This window comes from Catharus ustulatus, chromosome 2, assembly GCF_009819885.2.
Source record: "Catharus ustulatus isolate bCatUst1 chromosome 2, bCatUst1.pri.v2, whole genome shotgun sequence".
NCBI lineage: Eukaryota > Metazoa > Chordata > Aves > Passeriformes > Turdidae > Catharus > Catharus ustulatus.
Genome location: NC_046222.1, coordinates 74,041,566 through 74,063,283, shown reverse-complemented (window position 1 = coordinate 74,063,283; position 21,718 = coordinate 74,041,566).

Sequence of the window (21,718 nt, the reverse complement as noted above, 5' to 3'; positions counted from 1 at the left end):
TAATCAAAGCTTTAAATACAATAGCAGGAATTGAGTAGGAATTGAACTGGCACCAGAGAGGCTAACTCTGCACATCAATACTTCAAAATAAGATTGTTGTGTGAAAAAGAGTGCTACGCTGGAGAAGTGCCAGCTGTTGAAAGCCTGCATTTAAGGCTGACTCTAAGGACTGCCAGTGTTTCTGAAGGCAGATTGGAAGAGCAGGGGATGGGTGTGACAAAGCAGCACCCACCCACAGTGGGTGGGGCTCAGACTGGCACCTCTGCTCCACCTGTGCCAGCCTGGGCTTAATTTTTCTGCTCCCCGTTAATCCATCTAAGGATACTCCTTTTTTCTCACAACATGTTGGATACCTGCATATGAAAATGCAAGAGAAGATATCAACATATTTTCAGAGCAGTGTAAGGAATTACAACAATTCTTAATACCTGACCTGCCCTGTTAAGTGCTGAGGCCCTGATCCTGTAAAGAGCAATATGTGTGCTCAAATTTACATGCTGTAATTAAACCCAAGGAGACTACTTTCAAAGCCTAGAGTTAAACAAGGAAAAGTTTGTAATGTGAAGTCTTATCTTTCATTAGAACTGCAGATATAATTGGAAAAAGCAGACAGACTTTCTTGCATACAAGCCCTGTTCCATGTCTTCAGGACTTGGCAAATAGCCAGGTCTTTGCAGAATTGAAGCCCAAATGTTATTAGCAGTGTTTCACTAGGTATAAATGCTCTTGTAAAAGAAGCTTATTAAAAACTTGAGTTTCTTTGCTTAGAATCCCCCACAAAACAATCAAAAATCATAACTTGTTCTCTACCTGACTTCTCGGATCAGTAAGAGCAATATGAAAAGATTTATGGGAGTATTGCAAAGAGTCAGGTTGATCATTGGTTGCAAAATGGTTTGTTTTGTTCAAAAAATAATTAAAAGTTAACTGAGTCAAACACCTGGGAGAAATTGTCTCTACAATCCAGCATTTACGGAACTCAGGTGGAAGACCAGTATTGAAGCCTCTGGTTCAGCAAACAATTAATTAGTTTTATAAAGCAGAACAGCTTTATCAAGGAGATTAGTGGATCCTACTTTAGAAGGGCCAAAATCTTGGTGATGAGGATTCCTTATGATGTGGGATTCATAACCTCTTTACAAAGTTGGGAAGCCTTTTGACTACTTCTGAGCCATTCTAAATCACACACCTTGTGGGCACTCCTGCCTACAGAAACAGTTCATTCCTTTTCAAAATTATCAGACCATTAAAAGCAGATATCTACTGCTTTTTAAAATCTCTTTTAAAAATTATGAGAGCTCTTCACTTTTGCAGTGAATTCAGGACTTTCTAGTTTTTGCTTCTAGTTCTTTCCAATAATTTCTACCTCTAGTAAATTCAAATCATTTTGTCTCTGCTTTTAAATATATGATCACGGCTGTCTCCCATCTTGAAAAGGAGCCATGAATATAAACAAATATCAGCTTCAAAGGTTTTATGCAGAGCTGGGTAAAGTTGCTACATTATTTTCAACAGCTTTATTGAGCTTTGGGTCACCTCCACAGGTGTCAATTAAAGATTCTGAAAGACATGAGATAGGGTCTGTTTCTCAAAATATGAGGATGAAGATGGAAATACCAGTGACCAAGTCCAGTGTAATGGTCCTGACAACATCTCTAAACTCAATGGAGTTTAACTCTGCATAGGTACACACCAGTATATTCCACACAACAATCTAATTTTGATAAATTCTGAATGGGAACCTGCAATTTCACCAAAAAGCACATTATCTCTTAGTTTCAACAGTGCAGTGTTTGGCTTTCTGGGCTGTGAGTGCCCACGGCTGGGTCATGTCCAGCCTCTCATCCACCAGCACCCCTAAACCCTTCTCAGCAGGGCTGCTCTCCATCTGCTCTTTCTCCAACCTGTATTGATACAGGTGTGACCCTAATCCATCTGTAGCATCTTATTATCCTCAAATGCTTTGCCTTTTTCCCATTTACAAATTGAGCCTGGTTAATCACAACAGACAATGAGAGACACAGGGAAAAGATTTCTTTTCCTATGAAGGGAAGCCATTAATTTCTTTAGAAGCAATTTGTCAGACCTTGATCACTTACTGTAAAGCACTGATTCAATTAGCCATAAAGACTTTTTCAAGGAAAACACACTTTATTCAATGAGAACAGAACCTAGAAAAGGATGTGAATATTGAAATTTGGCTGAGTATTTTTTACAGGGATATCTTGTAATCAGATATTATTAAGGCTTTGCTAAGAGATCTGTAAATGTAATTGTTACATTTCTTTTTGTTTGTTTAGGTTTTTTGTAGTTATCGCGCTTTTGCATTATACTAATATACTTTGATGATACTGAAAACTTCATTCACACAATAAAGGATAAACCACAGGTATACAAGAAATCTGCAAAGCATGGGAAGAGGCAATAAAATCCCCAACTGCCTGAAGTAGCAACACCTGCTGAACAAAAAGTTTGTGTGGTTGAACTGCAGAGGGCTAATTCAATTAACCTGTCAGTCAGATTGCTTCCTGTCAGCTACCTCTGGAAAATCAATGCATAAATCTATATGCAAATAGGTAGTGAGATAACTACCATTCTTGCATTGTTCAATAAATGCAGAGAAGTGAAAACTGACCCAGAAGAGAAGACACTGTGGCAGATATAGCAATCATGTGAATGGTGCTGGTAGCTGGTCAAAGGGGCATACAAATAATATAACTTCTGTTGATTTGGCAATAAGTGTAAACCAGAAAAGTAAACAATATCTGAGTACTTTACCAAATGGCAAGCATCAAGTTAGAGCCCTGACATAACCTGGAATAGTTTCCACTGAAATTTATTACAGTTATTCCTGTTTCATTTGGATGTGAAATTGGTCTGCAGAAAAGATCAGGAAGCCACGTCCAGCAAAGGTTGTTCTCAAGTTTGCTGCTACTATCCATCAACGCTGACAAAACTTACACATTGACCCATAAAATAGTTTGGTTTTCTTCCAAACATAAGAGAAAAAGGAGAAAATCCTGAAATCCTGCTATTTAAGTCTGACTTCCTCCTGTGATTAGGTTTCATTTCATTTAAATTTGTGCTTACCCAAAAAGGTCTGGTGTCTTCAACTGATATCACTATAACCACTTCTGACAACTGTAACTAGAGTGCTAAGTTACAGTAATTTCACCATTATAAGTCACACCATTTTGACTGAAATTTTGGTTCGAAGTGCAGCTTATAATCAGGTGTGGCTTATAATCATGAAATTACTGTAATTCTCTCTAGCATCGGAGGGAATGCTTATTGCAGAAGTGAGTGCATGATACGAACAGATTTTTTTCTCAGCTAAACTGAAAAGTAATTTGTTTTATTTCTTTGTAGTCCTTTCCACAATGAAGCTTCCTCATAGCTACTCTGAATGTCTCCTCTTTCAGTTTAAAAACATTACTCCTTATTTGCCACTACGGGTCCTGTTAAAAAGAGTATTACTGTCTTTCTCACAGGCTTTTCAGTTACTGAAAAGCTGCAAGTAGTTCTTGCTGGAACTTTCTCTTCTCCAGGCTGCACAACCCCAACTCTCTCAGTTTCTCTTCATAGGAGAGGTCCTCTCATTTTTGTGGCCCTCCCCTGGGCTCACTCCAGCAGGTCCATGTCCTTCCTGTGCTGGGACCCCAGGCTGGACACAGCGCTGCAGGTGGGGTCTCACAGAGCAGAGGGGCAGAATCCCCTCCCTCCCCTGCTGCCCACGCTGCTTTGGATGCTGCCCAGGACACGTTTGGTTTCTGGGCTGGGAGTGCCCATGGCTGGGTCATGTCCAGCCTCTCACACACCAGCACCCCCAAGCCCTTCTCAGCAGGGCTGCTCTCAACCCATCACAAAAGACCACTAAGTTGGTCAGGCAGGACTTGCCTTTGGTGAAGTCATGCTGGCTGTCCTGAATCACCTCCATGTCCTCCATGTACCTTAGCAGAACTTTATCAGGAGCTGTTCCATGATCTTTCCAGGCACAGAGGTGAGACTGACAGGTCCTCCTTTCCATCCTTTTAGAAAATGGGTGCAAATTTTCCCTTTTTCCAGACATCAGGAACTTCACCTAACTACCATGATATTTCAGAATTCATGGAGACTGGCTCAGCAGCTACATCAGCCAATTTCCTCAGGACTTTGGGATGCACCTCATTTCATGGTTTCATAGACTTACATACATTCAGGTTCCCTGGGTCGTCATGAGCCTGATCTTTATGTACAGTGGGAGGGACTTTTCTTCCCCTGTCCCTGCATTGCAGTCCATCCACCCAAGAGGCGTGGAAAGAGAGGTTGCCATTGAGGACTAGGCACACAAAAGTTGCTGAGCATCTCAGCCTTCTCCTTGTTCATTGTTACCTGTTTGGCAGCCTTGCTCATGAGGGAGAGAGGTAGACTTTCTCTGTCCTTCCTCTTCTGCCTGACACACCTTCTTTCATCCTTACACAACCAGGCAGCATTCCTACACTCTTCCAAGAATGCCTGTTCATCTTCCACTGCCTGTGCATTTCCTTCTTCCATCTTAGTTTGACAGCAGGTCTCAACTCAGCCAAGCTGGTCTCTTGCCTATCTTTTCTGATTTCCTACAGGTAGGGATCAAGAGCTGCTGCACTCCCTGGAAATAATTCTTGAAGATCTACCAGCTCTGTACTTCTCTCTTGTCTCTGAGGACCATATCTCAGGAGTACCTATTGACTAAATCCTTGAACAACTACAAGTTTGTTCAGGGTGCTGTGTCTTAATGACCACCCACCTGGAAGAGCAGTAATGGATAATAATCTGAGGGCAGTATCAGGCTAGGATGTTTCCTGGTGACATTTCCTAAAATCTGAGTTGTATGCTACCAAACATCACCTGCTTATTCAAGCATTTTATCAATTTAACAATTGAAGTTGAAGCATCTCAGGAGACCTAGTGCTGAAATTTTTGCCTGAATAACATCCTCTGTCTGAAAGAAAAACACTCAGTTGTCTAAAATGGAATGTCCTACTACTTTTCAGGGAGGATTTTTGCTGGCAGTATTTAGAAAAAGTAGATCAACATTTGCTCTAATTATATTTAGCATAACAGCCTTATTTAAAATGTAAATCGTTATAGTTTTTCTTTAATGTTACTTGTAATAAATCTACACTGCATTAATTCCCCAAGTAAGGGTGCATTATTTAAAGCATAAATTAAAAAAATAAAGGTCTTTAAAAAATGTTTACTCTTTACAAATAATGGTAAATACAGGTACAGAGCAAATTTACAAAACAGGAGGAGTTTTTTCTGGCTTGGTTAGAAGGGAGTACTTTTATTTTAGTGACTTCAAAATTTCTTGAAATTTTTTTTGCTTATTTTCCTTCTTTTGAAGGAATTACATTAAAGACCTAAGACCAGACAGAATTTGCCATGTAATGAAACGTTTCCTCTCCATAGACATTTAGCAGGTGTCATTGATAGTGAATTCAGCATATTTGGTTACATGCAATGTAATGTTCCTTAGGTAATTGCAGAGGGAATGCATGGTTTTAAACATCTCTTATGGCAAAACCTCCACAAAAGAGGAGGCGTAGAATATTTTGGCTGCTTCCTTGAAACCTTGAGAAAGAGCATCACTGAGGCACAAAAGCTGTCATGCAATAAAAATGTGCTTTATTCACTTGTTTCAGGACAGCATTTATCACTTTTCTAAGTTTTGTAAAACAGGCACTTTGCTGTAGTGAACTATGCTTATTGTAATCCTTATAGGGAAGGGCTTTGCAAATTTGTGAGACAGCAGATTCCCTTGAGAATGCCAAAGCATTTTTCTGAGGTCAAATTCTACTGTGTTATCAATGGGGTAAACTTATTTTAAGATCACCAGTAGAATTCTTTCTGAAAGGAGGAAGCTGCCTGTGTTAGACCAACCTTCATTTTACAGAGCACATGGAACTCAGGTTCACAATTCCTTCAAATTTCACATGCAATCCAAGCAATTCCGATGTTTCTCTCACCCCCCCATCATAACTCATCAAGACAGGTTATCCACACAATTCATCAAGAAGTTTTTCCTGCCAAGGTGAACAAGCAGGGAACTGAGTTCAGCAGGTGTTCACACAATCCCATGGATGATTTCCTAGCCCATGTGTGACCTTTTTCTCAGTTACTAATACAGTACCTCACAAAGAAGTAGAGAGGTGAAGTAGAATATTAAAATTTCATTTGGATTAGACCAAAATTACAATATTATAAAGTACCCTTTTAACACCTGCAATGTGGAAAAATCGTAGTTTGTGATACCTATCTCCTATCACTTACAGATACCATAAAAGCTGGCAGCCCCATGTATATCAGGTTTAAGTGTGAAATTTCTTGCTAGTAAGGGTAGTATTGGACAGAACGAGACAAACAAATGTATGTGCTTGTGTGTGTTAGAATATACAAACTACATATGAAAATACAAGAAAAATCAGCTGTCCCTCTTTTTCATTTTTCCTTTTTCATTTTAGTTCCAGATTTCTAGCAACACGCAAGGAATGGGCAAACTGTATCCATGTTCACTGAAAAAAAAAGAAAAAAATAAAGAACAAAAACAAATATCTCCCCATGAGCTATCCCACTCACAACAATCCACCAAAAGCATGAGGGGCATTTATTCTCTTCCCCCAGCAGACTTACTGGGGAATGAAAACTGACACTCATAGCCACACCAGCTGCACATCCTTTACTCTTGTCACCCTCCATTGCTTTGGAGATGTATCTGTCACTCCAACAAAATATTTATTATTATGAATAAATATACCATATTTAATATAAGATTTAAATATTATTTGCTTATGTTTTTATATTTAATCTGATTTTTGTAAACATTTCTCCCTTGTTTTCTCATCCCTATGCATATATTCAATGCTATTCTTCAGTCAGCCTGAAAGCAAAAAGTACTGTAAATATTATATTTCAGATATTTCACATAAGTTTGAACATATTCAAGTTGAGTTGCTACCAAAACACAGAACACATTTTTGACATAAAAACGTTTGGCTGACTAGTGATATTTAATTCATAGTTTGTTTTTTAATAGCTATTGTACTAATTTCTGAATGCTCACATCTTCCTATAATGAATATTGTCCCTCCATTTCCAGGAATGAAAGCAGGATAGCTTGAGGTAAAATTGTGTCACAGATTTCTCAGTCCTGTATTTCTTTCTAAATAAAAGGGGCTTTCTTAGACTCGAGGAGAGATACAGTCTACACATGAATTAATAGAATTTGCTTGTTTTCTCATTTTGCACATGCAAAGCTAAGAGGATTTTTAGCTTCAAACAGTTAAAAAGATCTGGAAGAATTGGTGTTTCCTTGGCCAAGCCTGTGACCACAAAGAGATAACAGGAACGTTTTGCAGAAAAGAAAATAAAGAAACAAAGCAATTTATTTAATTTTAAAATGCTTTTTTCCAACACCAGGCTGCCTGGGATGCTAGAAGGTCTTTGTGATACTAGCTGGAACTGCTGTGAGGTAATTATATGTAGTTACATAAAGCAGCCTAATGCTAGGCCAGCAAATTGTCTAAAAGAAGGGAGTGTATTCCTTGCTAAATGTTTTGTCATGATGACCATGCCCTTTATTTATCTCTAACACAACATGCTTATTCTGCCCCATCCACTGTTTTCACCCTGCAAATTTATGAGGCTCTATTAATCTTCTGCCCTGCTGACTCTCTCTGTTGCAAAGTGTCAGCAGACTTTTGTACCTTGCTAATGTACAAAGTGCTTCTTATGAGTAATATCAGCATTTTGCCTTTTAATTGCACATATAATTTTTAGGTCTTACAGCTAATAAGGGAATTGAGACCACGGTTCATCATTGTCTCGAATGGTACTCCAGGGGTGTAGGGACTGTAGAAGCTCAGAGAAGAATATACTTGTCCTCGTTCCAAGCAATAGTTTCTCTCATTACAGCAGCTCCATTCACACCAGTACAGTCACAGGTTTGCCAGCACTTCCATTACAAGCCCAGCTTTTTGGGGTTTCCAAATTGTTGTAAAAATTTATAAAACATAAAATGCATTCCATCAACTTAGCTTTTTTTCATTATGATGATGTTTTATTTTTTCCAATATATCATTATTGTTATTGTTATTGTTATTATTTTATTTTCTTGTTATTGTTGTTATTGGTGGTATTACTATGATTATTGCTATTGTTATTATTATTATTATTACTACTACTATAAATTTCTATAGAAGTTGATTTTGGTGTTTTAAATTCCTCATTACTTGCAGAGGAGAAAATGATGTTTTCAAACATTTGTGCATTTTGCATTTGTAACAACAATTTAGTGTTTTAAATACCTCAGTACTTGCAGAGGAGAAAATGTTGTTTTGCAATCCTGCTGAAAACTAGCATTCCCCATATTTGAATTGTCATAAGTTTGTTCATAGTTGGTTCCATCTTTTCTATCCAAAACCAACTTAGACAAATGATAGTGTGGAACTAATTTGGAACAATGAACAGTAATTTTATATTGACAACCTTTAACAAGGAGTTTTCCCCTCATCTTGAAATTCACATTACTGAGGCATGTTCCTGTTGTTCAGACAGTTGGGGGAAAAAATGCAAGTTTATCTTCCTTTTCCCATGGAAGTCAAACACAGACAAGAGCTCATGGATCATGTACTGGAGAGTTTGAAGAATATGTGCCAAATTGTGCAATTAAATGTTCCCACATAAGTATGCAAAGCAATAAAAAGTAAACAGATTGACTATTGGAATATCATGTCATGGGAGCTGCCTGTAAGCAAATTACAGTCTGTCCTTAACTACTGGGCATTACTTTTTTGTAGAAAAGTCCACATAACCTTGAGAGGCCTGATATATTTTTCATATCCTGGTAGAAATTTTGCAAAGAGGTGTATTCCCCTATCAGTAAACAGTGCTGGGAAATGGTTACAACAGATGAGGAGAATGCTCAGGTACTCATCAGAAATTTTGCCTTAGTCTTCAATGGCAACTTCTCTTGCCACCTCTTGAGTAGATGAACAGCAGGATGGGGAGGGGTGAAGCAAAGTCCCTCCCATTGTACGTAAAGATCAGGTTGACGACCACCTGAGTAACTGAATGTACATAAGCCTACAGGACCCGCTGAGATGCATCCCAGAGTCCTGAGGAAACTGCCCCATGTAGTTGCCAAGCTCCTCCTGAAGTTCTGCTAAGGTACATGGAGAACAGGAAGGGGATTTGACACAACCATCAAGGCTGCACTATGGGCAGGTCCCAACTGACCAACTTATTGGCCTTCTGTGATGGAGTGACTCCATCAGTGGACAAGGGAAGGACCACAGATGCCATCTACCTGGACTTCTGAAATGTCTTTCTTCCACACAGGCCCCCTCAAAACTCTCCACTTCAATTTGGAGACATGGGTTTGATGGGGGGGCTGTTAAGTGCATAAGGAGTTGGTAGGACAGTCAGAACCAGGGGGTGTTGGCCACTGGCTCAGAGTCCCAGTGGGCATCAGTGACAAGGGGTGTCCCTCAAGGTTCCAGATTGGGACCTGTGCTATTTAATATCTTCATTAATGACATGGATGAAGGGATGAGTGCAACCTCAGCAAATTTGCAAATGACACCAAGTTGAGTGGGGTGATTGATGCACCTAAAGCATGGAATGGCACCCAGGGAGACCTGGATGAATTCAAGAAGTGGGTTCATGAAAATCTCACGTGGTTTAACAAGGCCAAGCATGAGGTACTGCACTTGCATCAGGGCAATGGCCGGTACCAACACAGGCTGGGATGAACAGATGGAGAGTAGCCCTGGATGGAGAGCAGCCCTGCTGAGAAGGGCTTGGGGGTGCTGGTGGGTGAGAGGCTGGACAAGACCCAGCACTGTGCACTCCCAGCCCAGAAACCAAACGTATCCTGGGCTGCATCCAAAGCAGTGTGGGCAGCAGGGGAGGGAGGGGATTATGCCCCTCTGCTCTGCTCTGTGAGACCCCACCTGCAGTGCTGTGTCCAGCCTGGGGTCCCAGCACAGGAAGGACATGGACCTGTTGGAGATGACCTTTTCTGTCCCTTCCCAGATAGGCCCTTCCATGATTCTATGATTCTATTTAAATTAAGAAGCACTTTGGGATCTGGGTCATAATGCAGGGAGTGTGGGGAGGAAAAAGGGACCTCCACTGATACTCTTCTATCAGAAGCTGATATACTTCTTCATGATCTCAGAAGGTTCATGCCATGCAGATCAGCTTTTTGTTTCTCTTTCCCCTGTTGCTGTACACCCATAATATCTGAGTCAGATAACTCTTCAGAACATCTCCTGTCTTCCCTCTGGTTTCCTCATTCTTGCCCCACAGTTTACCAACATTTGCATCATGTTGGCTATCCATCTGCAAGTTTTTAACATTTGGTTGTTCTGTCATCTCCAGTTCCAGTACTGTTGTTATAAAGTGATGTATTATTCATACAATCCAGAGCTCAATTTTCAAACTTGTAGACTTCATACTATATTACCATCATAAATATTGATTTCAAGGCACCCACAAGCATTTTTAGTCCTTCACTGAAAACACAAAAAAAGAGGCATCTGTACTCTGTGGAGCATAAAATCAAAAGCTGTGTACACATGACACAATGGGATGCCAAGCTGGAGATCCTGGATAGATGTCCAGGCACACAGTGGGCACTTGCAGATATGTACCGGGGCCTGCAAGCTGTGTAGCCACATTTCCACACATTTGGGAGCTTAGACTAATGAGTGTGACCTCTTCATGTGTTTGGACCCTACACTGCATCGATACATCTACACTCCTGGAGTCAGCTCACTGAATGGTGGTGGCATGCTGACAGATGGCTTTAATTGACAGGGTGGATTATAATAGCACCAAAAAAGGACAGGAACAAAGACCATAGTTTACATAATCCTGGCATTAATTTTGAGCATGCAAGTAGTTCTGTTCTCTTATGAAAGCTTTTTGTTCATTTGTGGGAAAAAGGTTATGAGATGAGCAGTACTGAATACAAAGTGAGAAAGGTAAGGAGGTTTCAGACAGGCTCTGTGTGAATGTTCACAAACTTCCTCATTGACTGTATCCTCACTCGGGTTCCCTGGACCCTTGTTTACTTCAGTGGAAAATATTTGCCCAGTTTCAATTGAGCAGAGCCTTATTGTTAACACCGTAACCATAGTTCTAAGGAAAAGATCCCAATAATACTCCTCCCAGCCAAGTTTCTCAGCTGAGTTATGATGTTGCCACTACATAATCAATGACACCTGTAGGATCTGGAAATCCACTGCAAAACAGCCTTATGAGAAGTATTTGTGTGTGTATATATATACATAAAAATACATTGTTTATAAAAAGGATGAAGAATAAATACTTTTTTAAAAATCTGTATATTAGAAAGAAGCAACGTTCACTATACACACTTTCGGTCCATCTCAGCATTACAGTAAATCCACAATCCTTTCTCCAATACTCACAACATCTCCAGAACTGCATGACAGAATTACAAGCCTTACATTTTCCATCATCCTCTGTTCTACTGAATTTAGACAGTATTGTAACAATTCCTATTAACATACTTACTACTGATAGCAGGAATAAACCTACACATTTTCATTTGGTAGATTTTGATGAAAATTAGATACCAGAGGCTTCTAAAAATACTTTTAGGGAAAAAAAAATCTATCATAATGATGTAACTAGTTGTTCACAGCATCAAATGCTGAGGAAATATAGACATTCTCATTAGTGTTTCTGAAAAGGTTACCCAAATGTTCAGTACTTAATTTTATTACATTTAAATTGCCCATAAAATTTTCCTCCATGATTTTTTTGTTAAACAGTTTGAAACAATTTTTGTCTTACCTACCACAAAAATGCCTTTCCTTCTGTTTTTCTTCTGTGTCTCCCCTCGAAGAAGAGTGATACTCCACAGAAAAGTCTTAACTTACTTTTCTGGTTAAAATTTAAATTGCTTCTAAACTTCTGAGGCTTATATTACTTCTGTTCTTGATATGTTTATGAAAAAAAACCTGACTGTATGAACTTGACTTCTTAATTTCTTTTTTTGGCTCCTCTTTAAACTAGCTAAGTCCTGCACATAGTAGACTATCAAATGGTCTTAAAACAAAGCTAGACTACATTAATTAATGTTGTATGTGCACTTGAAGTGGGTAATATAGTTCATCCTCTGGCACTCAGCTCATTAATTTCAAAATGTATGTTACTAAACCTCTTATCTTGGTTTTATCTAATTAAATTATTAAGATGAAACTTAATAAAATCAGAGGTTTTAAGTGTCATTAAAGGCGCAGCTACAATTAAGAGATCAAATATTCATAGTTTTAGAAGACTCAACCCAGCAAGATCACTTTTGTGTATGATCAATTTTGTGCTGACTTTTTCCAAACTGAACTGTCTTTATTTCAACAATATTATGATTTACAAACATAGACAGGAAATTAGTACACTCCACTCTGAACAGATAGGTTAATTGAGGTTCAGTCTGGTATTGATATGTACATATTATAAACCATATGGAATCACGGAGTAACCTGGAATTACTACTTTGCAGTCAGTCAAAATAACAAGTACCAGGCACAGAATGACAGACACATTCATATGGAAGAGACCTCAGAGGGTTTTTTTTCTGAACTCCTGCTCAAAGCAGGAGCAGCTCCAAGGTCACACCAGGTTCCTCAGGGCTATGTCCAGTCGGGTCCTGAGAACCTCCAAGGACAAAGACATCATAACCTCTCTGAGAGATCTGCTCCATGGCCCCACTGTCCCCATGGAACATCTTAATGATATGAAGTCTGAGCAGCTCTTTTTCTTCAGCTTATGCCCATTGTATTTTGTCCTTTCATCATACAACACTATGAAGAGCTTTGCTCTGTCTTCTTCATGTAATCCTTGTAAGTTTTGGAAGTCAGCACACAACAGTTAGTTGCTGTATCTATCAGAGTTTCCTTCCCTGACTCACCTGGAACTGGAAAGGTTTTTCACAGGATTCAACCAGGACTACAGCCTGTGTTTGGGACTGAACACAGAAGAGCTATGAAGCTTTAAAAGGCAGCTGCCATAGACATATAGAAGAAAATGGTTTGGTGTACAGCCTAAGGTGCAGTGGTGGAATGATGAAAGATAAGTTCTGGGGCCACATTGTCATTATTTTGGCACATATCAAGTCAGAAAGTACGGTTACTCCAAACACAACATAGCCTAACACAGCTGGTTATGCATATCTGGACTGAAGAATCCTCCCCACAGAGACAGCCACAGCTCATGCCACCTACGTAGTGATTATTATTCATAGACAATATTAGCAACTACACTTGGCTTGATCCTCTTCTCTGACTGACATCTGGAACTGGGACTTAACAGTCTGTAGAGTTAGGTAGCCCCATGACTTTATATCAAGTAGCCTCACCTACAGAGGCTATTTAGAAATAACTGCAAGTCATGTTATGTGTGTATATCTCACATGTTTGTTAGCATAATTTTAGAGAAAAAGGTCTCTACAAAAAATAGCTTGAGGCTGCTGTACAAGAGAAGTAGCACCAAGGAGCACCTGCATATCACAAGAGAGGGGATTTAGCTTCACTCACATTTTTGCAAGGTAAGTCAGACTGTTCATGACACTGGAGGGGGCATTGCCTCTGCTGAGCAATATGTGGACACACATATTAACCTGTTGGTTCAGAATTGGAACAAAGTATTAATTTAGATGAACTGAAGGCATCTTGTCTATCTGCCAGATCTATGAATGCGCATCTAGATAGAAATATGGCTACTCTCACAGGAATGACAGTTTTCATTTAGCAACAAGAATATTAAAATGTATTCTCTGAATTAAAAAAAAAAAATTCTTTAAGGCAGCTAAGATGTCTGTCAGGCTTTTTCTACTTTTGTCTTCTGGGGATGCCTAGGTAAACACCCACAATCTTCCTAAGGACAGACCAGCTCAGTGAGTAAGGTTTGTATGCTATAAAAGACTCCTTGTCTATATTCATTTTAGATTGCACCTACAGAGGATTTATAGAAACAATACCTAGGTGGCACTGAGGAAGCTATCAGTGCTATTTACAGACAATTTAAAGGAATAAACCTGCAGTTACGCCTGTGTTTGCTTTCCCTTGTGGTCTCCCTGCAACGCTTTCTAATCCTATTGTGACTTGATTGTTTCACAGCAAAGTGCTCCACAGAGGCCAGTAATTGGCACACAGGTTCAAATTAGATTGCTGTGTGTTTAGGAAAGCAGGGGTCATTTCCCATCAGCACCACTCATTAAGAAGCAGAGTACTAAGTTTTCTATTACAAAAAATTCTCAAATGTGTGTGTGTGTTTGGGCGGGAGGTTTTATGTATAACCTAGAGCACAATCAGTCTGTGATCAACAATATGCAAAACAACTTTGGTAAAGGAATATATTAACTATATACTCAGCAACAGTTTTTTAAATGCTGCATCTGTCTGCCTGTTGTACACAAATTCCTTTTCACCTTGTAAATACGAAGTTAAAGTGGGTGAATTCAGAAGCAGGCTTGGAGGCAGCTGGAAAGTTGGCCTTTTATGCCCCTGGCTCTTTTGAATTTTAATCAGGTTCCCAGCATTAATTGCACATCAGCCAAGTTTCAGTTCTGGCATACTGGAGGCCTCACCCAGCTCCTGCACTTGCTGAGGGGAGGAAAGAGAAACCGGGGTTCAAAAATGAGTCCATTGGGCCCCAAATTAGCTGAAAGAGGAGATGCAACATTAGCGTGCACCAGAAAGGAGGATAAAAGGCAGTCTGAATTAAGAAAAAAGGAAGCAATTGAAAAATACTTCCAAGTGAGCAAACACTCTATGCAACAAGCTTAATTGATTATGGCAACAAACAACTAGTCATTTGATAATGTTTAAACAGAGGAGAGGCATTTTTGTAATTCCTGCCTTGCCTGGGACACCTGAGTTTCTTGAAATGGTGAGTAGTATCCTTTCCTCTAGGATGACTAAGGGAGGTGTCTGTCTATGACCTACCTGTGGTTCCTTCAGTACTGGAATGCATGCACTGCTGCACTCATACCTAGAGGGAAATCTCACTTGCTAGGCTTATATCAACCATTTCCAACTGACTGTGTTGTAGCACCTGCTCTGCATAATAGCCTGGTGGTTAGAGGTCTCCTGCCAGAAGGATACACCCAGGGTACAGCCTCAGGTGGCTGCAATTCTATACTGCCCTGCTGCAGAGGGATCCTATGGGAAGAGTGCCTGCATATTTCTGTATTTTCATATTTCATATTTTCTGCTCCTCAATGAACCATGGGCAGGGGAGAGGGAAGGTCACTACATGGAAATGGCAAGAGTGCGGAAGGAAAACGAGCAGATGAGTATGTGGGGCTCAGTGGCAGCATGTTCACCTGAGATTAAGCAGATACAAAATGTTGGTTATGCCCTGAGAAATGGGAAGTTCTTCACATGATGCCTTGCAATTAACCCCTGGAGAATTCCCCATCCCACCTGCTCACTTAATTTCATGCACCTGTCTCAAGATTCAAATCCCAGTTTCACAGAAGTGTGATGCAGGAGACAAATGGGGTCTGGCACATGTGCCTTGTACTATTGCCTGCTCCATCTCTAGTGGACCTTCACCTAATGGATCCACATCAGCATCTTCCTGAACACTTCCTCCATTCACTGTGTTCAGAGCTGATATGCTAAAGTCAGTCTTGTAAATTCTGCTCCTAGGACACCATTCAATAGGTGACCCTGTGCTTAAACTGCTTTGTTCTTCTCCTCAGTAACCTATTATGAAAAATATTTCTTGAACCCTTCCACAAGTAATAATGTCTCCCATTGTGGGGAGGGAATCACATGCAAAAGGCTCAAATGGACCAACCCAAGACTTACAGTAATTTCACGACCATAAGGTGCACCGGGCTATAAGGCGCACCCCCCGGGAGTCGGCAACTTTCACAACTTTGTAGATAATATAAGGTGCACCGGACTGTAAGGCGCGCTATTTTTTTGCAGTGAGGAGCCGCGCAGCGTGCAACAAAGTAACGAATTACTGGAAGGTGCTTGATTTGCAAACATTTTTCAAAGATCGGTGTAACCTTTAAACACAGCCCCAGGCGCCCTCCCCGTGCAGCGGGCCCTGGCACTCCCACCTGCCCCCGGCGCCGGCTGGCACGGCTCACAGCTCCTGGCTCCCACCGCGTGGCCGCACTGCATCCTGGCTTCCTCCCAGCCAGCAGTGGCGCCACCGATTCACAGCACTTTCCTGCGGCGCTTTTTCGCTGCTTTTCGGTGTTTTCCCACAGCGCTTTATCGCCGCTTTTCTGCAGCGCATTTTCGCCGCTTTTCAGCACTTTCCCGGGTCACTTTTTCTCCACTTCTCGGTGCTTTCCCGTGGCACGTTTTTGCCACTTTTTCGCCACTTTTCAGTGCTTTCCCACTGTGCTTTTTCACTGCTTTTTGGTGTTTTCCCACGGTGCTTTATCGCTACTTTTCCGCGGTACTTTTTCACCGCTTTCCAGCACTTTCCCAGGGCGCTTTTTTGCCACTTTTCGGTGCTTTCCCACAGCGCTTCTCCACTGCTTTTCTGCACTTTCCCACGGCGCTTTTTCACTGCTTTTCGGTGCTTTCCTGGGGTGCTTTTTTGCCGCTTTCTCGCTGCTTTCCCATGGTGCTTTTTCGCTGCTTTTTTGGTGTTTTCCCGGGGTACTTTATCGCCGCTTTTCTGCAGCACTTTTTCGCCGCTTTTCCGCGTTTTCCCGCAGCGCTTTTTTGCCGCTTTTTTGCAGTGCTTTTTCGCTGCTTTTTCACCACTTTTCTGTGCTTTCCTGGGGCGTATTTTCGCCGCTTTTCGGTGTTTTCCTGTGGTGCTTTTTCGCCGCTTTTCCACGGCACATTTTCGCCGCTTTTTGGCACTTTCCTGCAGTGCTTTTTTGCCGCTTTTCTGCAGTGCATTTTTGCCGCTTTTCAGCACTTTCCTAGGTGCTTTTTTGCCGCTTTTTGGTGCTTTCCCACAGTGCTTTTTCACTACTTTTCAGTGCTTTTCCAGGGTACTTTCTCACTACTTCTCGGCACTTTTCCATGGCGCTTCTTGGCGCTTCCCCGCAGCCGCGCCACTTCCCCCCGCTTCTCCCCGGCCAGCGGCCGCGCCGGTTCCTGGTTTCCCCTGCCCAGCAGCTGCGGCTCCCACGGTTCCCGACTCTCCCTGCACAGCCGCAGCTCCTGTGGGTCCCGGCTCAGCTCCCAGATCGCACTTCCGGGTTCGCAAATTTCCGAACTTTGCACATCAGATAAGGCGCACCAGACTATAAGGCACACTTCCGGGTTCGGGGGAAAATTTTAGTCAAAAGGATGCGCCTTATAGTCGTGAAATTACTGTATATACTGGTGTTACATCCTGTGGCTGCTGGAGAGCACATTTTTGGACTCCAATATTGTCCAGAAATGGATGCCTAAGAAAGACTGTAAAGACAAAGTGTAAGGATACATAGGGTCCCTAATCCTCTCCTAATCTCCAGCTGTTTCCAACTACGGGCTTTTATGAAATAGCCTGGGATTTTATGTCTCTAGGAAGCATCAGTTTATTACTTTTTCAAAGTATTTGTCCAATTGAACTTTGCAAACTCTTTTCAGGAAAACTGTTATTCTGTTGGAAACAAAATACGTTGAGATAGTAAAGTAAATTTAACTAATATTTCCTTTCCCTCTCCTCTCAGCAGAAAGATGCATTTTTCACACATCAGAATGGAAATAAAAATCTGCTGTGTATGTGAAACACAGATAACACTCTTCTGTTTCACTTGTTCTCTCTGACGGGAGCCTTAAAGGTACACTATAATGATGCAACCTGTCACAGAGAGAGATATCAAATCTAGGATGATGATACAAAACAAGCAAAAAATTATACCTGTCTGTGGAGGTTTACTGTGTAAATGAAGTAAAATTTCAGTCAGTTCTGTCATTTCTCTTTTCTCCTCCCTAGTCACATTCAACCTGTGTTGTGCATTATGATTCTTTATCTGCATTATCTTTTATATCCAGCATGGTAAGTCACAGCTCTGCAGAGACCCCTTATCTGTGTACTGGGGACTGCATTCCTCTGTCTTCTCATGATATGCCCATTGAAATGTTGTGAAATCCACAGTCATCTCTGGACTGAAAATGCACTAGCATGTAAACTATTAAACAGGAATATGGTTTTTACTTCAGTTCTGCTGAGATTTGTCTCCCTAGGATTTTACCACATATTCACTAACACGCTGAGAATACATCTTTTATTCTTGGTATGGCAACAGAAACACTGCTGCTCTCTGAAATCTCATTCATTGTCATTGGACTTTCACACCTATAAACATGTGGGAAAATAAACCTGCTTGGCGGCTTTTTTCCTAGAGAAGACAAACCGTGAGAAACCAGCATGATATAGTCCAAAAGATACACTTGCTAGTGGTGTCACATCAGAGTGAAAGGCTTTTAAAGAAACTAGGAAGAGGTGGGGAAAAACAGAAGGAAGAAATGAACACAATGGAAATTTGAAAATTTATATAAATAAATGGCTTTGTATGGTTTTCTTCTATTACACAAATCATCATAAGAACAGGAGAATTGCAGCATCTACTGGATCAAAATCCCACCTTAGCCCAGTATCTCATTTCCCAAGATGGCCAGTAGTGGTGATCTAAGAAGCGTTACAAAAATATTAATAGCTGACAGAACTTCTCCAGAACAGTCTTTCAGTCACCATTGAATTTCTTAATGGAGGTCTTTCTGATAGCCTAGGGTAGATTTTTTCTATTCTTTCATGCATTTTTTAAACAAATGACATTTATACAACATGCACTGAGTAGTTCCACAGCTAATAAGCAGCTCTTTTCTCTCTTCTAAACCTACTCTTTGCTAGTGAGCAAATAGAAAACCACATTGTTGTGTGAAACAGAAACCTTCTGCTTCACTTATGTGCCATGTCATGAACCTGAAGGACTGACCTCTAACTGAAACTTTAAATCTTTCCAGATACAGCAAAATTAATAACCAAATCCATATTGCAAAGCCCTTTTAGAAAAAATGTGCTTTCATTGACTTAATAGTACCACAAGGTAGAGTGAAACAACTTGGTATACACAAACATCCAAACCTGTCCACCTATTCTCTTTCACAGAATTCAGGGTAATCAAGTTTATTGAGACCATCACAACCAGTAAAATAGCAACTAGTTGCATAGGTCAGTGAATCTGACCTTAAGCACAAAGCCCTGCTAAGGTCATTGCATTTCCTCATATGCTTACACACATGGAGTATGCTCAGAGTGAGAGGGAGACTATGATAGATAAACTCCTGTGATGTGCATTGCTCAAGATTAGCACAACTTTTCAATGGTTCAAAATATTGACTAAATTCTGTTGGTCACCCTTATTACTTGTCAAGATTTTTTTTCATGTACACTATTTCTAATTCCTCTCCAATCTTTTAAATTTATTTTAGAGATATCACAAAATCAAAATAATTCAAAAATTCATTGAAACATTTAAATACAAAAATTACACCAATTGAAAGGGTGGTATGTAACTATCAAAACAGTCTAACTTGTGTCAAATGTAAGGTTCAGGTCAAAGAAAGTTCATTCCTAACAATGCAAATCATAATTCAGTGTCTCAGGAACAGCATGCATGGAACAATGTCTGCAACATCAATAACAGTTTTTTTCCCCTTATAATTATTATTAGCTTGGTAATAGTCGTTAGTGACCTATCTCCTTCTGCTGATTTAGTAAAGTGCACCTAATAACAAGCAGGGGTCAAATGTACAAACCAAATGACACTGTGTTCCCTAGGTACATAGTGCAGTGTCTAATGATGTCATAAATGCCTTGCAGTGTTTATGTCTCATGCACCAAAATTAAGCCTATTAGAGTAAAATGTGGCAATTGAAAACATTACAAATCTTGCCTGGAATATTAAACAAATCTTCATAAATGGTTCTAAAATGACAAACTACTTGCGTTAGAAAAGTTGAATCTCTAAGATAGCTTTTATTTCAGCTCAAAAATCAAGGTTTCAGAAATGTTGCATATTTGTTATATAAATAGCAAGAAAGAGACAAAGCATTATTACATAATGACCTCTTTTTTGCAAGAGGAATTATTTTTTTTTGTGAGAATTAACTGCGACTTCAACAAAAATGTCTTTTTTTGAGAATCCATCCTGTTCATAAGAAGGAGAAAGTATTGTCCTATAATTTTAGATTTTATATTAATATTTTTGCAGAGAACAGGTGATCTTCTTTTAGACAAAGAGAGTTGGGTCACAGTTCAGGGGAAAAATAAGAATGCTTATATCCATCTCTGTATTAAGGAAATCCATAAAATCAGCTAGTTCCCTAGCTCCTCACTTTACTCTGCTGGAACCCACTCAAACCATTGAGTTTAAAACTGTGGTATTATTACTCTTTGATATCTAAAGCTTAGCAGAACAAAGCTGGTCTCCAAGCACTTACTCTCTATAAAGAAGCACAAATGTTTGGCCTTTGGGCTGTAAATATTGTGTCACCATTGATTTTTAACATATAAAGTATGTTTTCTTGAATGTCAAGTATTCTCAAAGTGCAGGGACTCCCGTGAGCACAAAGTGTCAGGAATGAAAGACAGTTTGAAAGCAGGACCTACAAGCAAAAAAAAAGAAGAAAATAATAGCAAGGAATGAGAGAAAGAAGAAGTGAAAGCATAACTAATATGAACTTGTCAAGTATTAAAATTTATCTCCCAGATGAAAGTGTTGCTTGGTGAACATGTCCATGATACCATCAAGAAACCTTTCTTACTATAAGACATTTCTCTTTAAGGGTTTGTGTATCCCATGCACTTGAGATTTATATTTTCCCAGCTAAATGATAGGGTTGATTTGGCAATCAGATGTGCAAACAGTGACAGTGTCAATACTGGAATGGAAACGTGACTGAAAATTCTAGCACTTGAGTGTTCTATCTGCTGTTCTGGTGGTACTTTGCCAAAGTGCTCTCCTTGAGAAGGCGTTTCAGAGCAGGATCCTTAGCTGGGGAGGATAGATGAATCAAGTGATCTCATTCTCCTGGGACGGACACAAGTTCTGTGTGCCCTCCAGCAATGACTGCCTCCCGCCACAAAGCACAGAGGGATGACTGGAGGGGAACACACCTTCTCCCCTAAAATACTTGGAATGAATCCAGGCTGAACAGCACCTTGACAACACAGTTAGGAGGAAAATCTGAGAGGGATTCAAGTCTAGTGGATGCAGTGTCTTTCAGTGTAGCCTCAGGCAGCACAACTCTATAATGTCCTTTACATACACTGGTGGTCAATCACCAGCCTATTCACTAATGCATAAATTTTTATTTTTTTTTTTATGATTATTCAGAGCAGATGCATCTCTGTAGTTTATTTCTATAGCCAGTACAGAGACAAGGCTCCTGACAGGGCAATGCAGAGTAGCTCAGGGCAGGTTCCTTCTTTGACTTTTCACCTCTACCACAAACTTGTGGTGAAACTTCCCTAAGCCAGACCTGTGAATAGCAAATTCAGTCCAGACTGGAGGAGAGATACTGTCTTCCTTCTCCCAAAAATATCTTCAAGCGGCTGTACTCTAAAAGTTGTGGTGGCTAAAATCCTGTTTGCTTTTGTCTTTCCCTATCTCACATGACACAACCCATAATTCTTTGAAGGATATTGCACACCAGATTCAGAGATTTCTTTGAACTACTTTATCATTTATTGT